Genomic DNA, 2,500 nt, shown 5'->3' on the forward strand with positions numbered 1-2,500 from the left:
CACCAACTGAAGGCAGGAGAGGGCAGCTGAGGCCCACTCGTTGCCTGCAGATACAGTCAATCACGGGGATCGACCGGCAGCGAGACCGTACGAATGCACTCGTGATTCGTGAAATGATGCAAACCTAACTGCACTCGACCGGAGGGAGCCAGCCCACTGATGACCAGTCACCAGCAGGTCAGACGCCCGCCGACACAGGCAGTCTACAACGATGCGGACACACGGATGAACCGCTGCAGTCACCCTACACAGCACCCGTCACTAGGAGCAACGCTGGAACTCGTCTCGTATGTAATTAAGCGTGACTTTTTTTGCCACAACACCCCACTTCACGACCTATCAACACGCTCATTTGTACGACACTCTTGTTTGGTTGCTTATCTAGCCCACGTGGTCACATTGTTCAATTCGTCTGCACTTGTATGGTAATTGCTTGCGATATATTGCTCAAATTTTCGCGCTACGCGCGTTCATTCCTTCATTCGTCTGCACTTGTATGGTAATTGCTCCAATTTTCCGGCGCGCAAATCCCCTCTGCAATGTTCCCATCTGCACTGTTCCCCGTCTGCACCCTTCCATTCCGCTAAACATACAGTTCAAGTTATACATGGCTAACATACAGTTACAATACAATACTGGAGATTGCACAATCTTTGCAACACAAATAGAAACAAGTGTGTTGAGCACTGTGGTTCCTTATTATATATGGGATGTGCTCATACATTTAAGTAGTAAAACAGACCACAGTGTGTGTACTCAAATTCCATATAAGGAAGGGTAATGCTCTATGCTTTTACTGTCTTGTTGCAAAGATTCTGTATAGTATTATAGTACACTCACTCACTCACTCACTCACTCACTCACTATATTGCAGCACAACATCTATTCGCCAGCAGCCAGCCAGCCAGCCAGCCAGCCAGCCACCTCTTACTATTCATCAGTCAGTCGGTCGGTCGGTCGGTCGGTCGGTCGGTCGGTCGGTCGGTCGGTCGGTCGGTCGGTCGGTCGGTCGGTCGGTCGGTAGGTAGGTAGGTAGGTAGGTAGGTAGGTAGGTAGGTAGGTAGGTAGGTAGGTTGGTGGGCCGGCCAGTCAGCCAGCTACAACATAGCTTCACAAGCTACACAACAATTGCTGCTTTAACTACCAGCTGCAGCTTCTAATTATAACTACCCATTGAAGCTACTTTGTAACTAGGCGCTTTGTAAGGGGCCGCTTTGTAACTAGACTTCATTACACTAACATTAATTTTTTCCACCACGAGGACTTTAGGCTGGAAAATAGAAATAATAGGGCCTTAAGTGCTCGTTGACTTTACACTCCATGAACATTACAACTTTTTACCCACTACTTTTATTCCCACTTCAATTTACTGTACATTATTTGCGTATTGTTAGCAACGTACAATACAATACTACTTGAAGATAAGCTTGATATTGTTATGATCAAATGAAGCATGGCTCAATGAAGGTATATATAACTCACTCACTCACTCACTCACTCACTCACTCACTCACTCACTCACTCACTCACTCACTCAGGGAAAATATTTAAATTTCCTGCTACAGTGCTGCTTCATTGCAGCCCATTGCAGCCCATAAAATCTGCACATTTCCTGAGGTGTCCTGTAAGTGTCCTGCAACCTACTTACAAAGGATAGTGCAACATTTCCTGTATAGTTTCCTTTACTATTCCTGAAGTAGTTCAGGACTTGTGTAACATTCATAAGTCTACAGGAAATTTTGTATCCTGAAAGTATAAGAAATTTAGATATTTTTCCTGTGTCACTCACTATAATTAGGATAGTTATAATTATACGTGCGTAATTATACAATTACTGTTTGCAAGTAGCCATCATCACATACTTCAGTTGCTTGCAGTGCCATGACTATAATGACAAAGGCAGGGATCAATTGTAAAACTGTTGCTATCACAAAAAGAAAGTTTTCTCTTCGCGGTTTGGTAATGATCAACGAGGATTTAAGGCTGCAGTTTTCATATTTTTGGGCCTTAACTGCTCGTTGTGAAATATTCTGAAAACAAACAAAAATAAGAATGCAGAAGCCTACAACACCTGCTGTTCCCAGGCGGTCACCCATCCAAGTACTGGGCAGGCCCTACGTTGCTTAACTTCGGTGATCAGACGAGAACCGGTGTTTTCAACGTGGTATGGTCGTAGACACAAGTCAATGCATATCTCATGTACTTATGTGTGAAGTATACTTGACTTAATTTAATTGCTGTGGAGGGAGTGGGCCGGGAGGGAGTGGAGTGGAGTGGAGTGTACTTCTCTGTACTTACTGGTATTATACAACTATAGACTTACTGATAATTATAATCATACAACTATCTACTAACTCTCTACTATCTACTGTCTACTTCAAGCTTGCTTGCTTACTTACTTACTTACTTACTTACTTACTTACTTACTTACTTACTTACTTACTTACTTACTTACTTACTTACTTACTTACTTACTTACTTACTTACTTACTTACTTCAC

General features: G+C 43.2%; 1 non-coding gene across 1 annotated transcript; it reads right to left on the minus strand.

The window, feature by feature from the left end:
• Positions 1 to 2,059: 2,059 nt before the first annotated feature.
• LOC135332338 (5S ribosomal RNA) lies at positions 2,060 to 2,178 on the minus strand. The gene has a single exon (XR_010393197.1). It is a non-coding gene; the product is annotated as a 5S ribosomal RNA (ribosomal RNA).
• Positions 2,179 to 2,500: the final 322 nt, after the last annotated feature.

Source organism: Halichondria panicea, chromosome 2, assembly GCF_963675165.1.
Source record: "Halichondria panicea chromosome 2, odHalPani1.1, whole genome shotgun sequence".
NCBI lineage: Eukaryota > Metazoa > Porifera > Demospongiae > Suberitida > Halichondriidae > Halichondria > Halichondria panicea.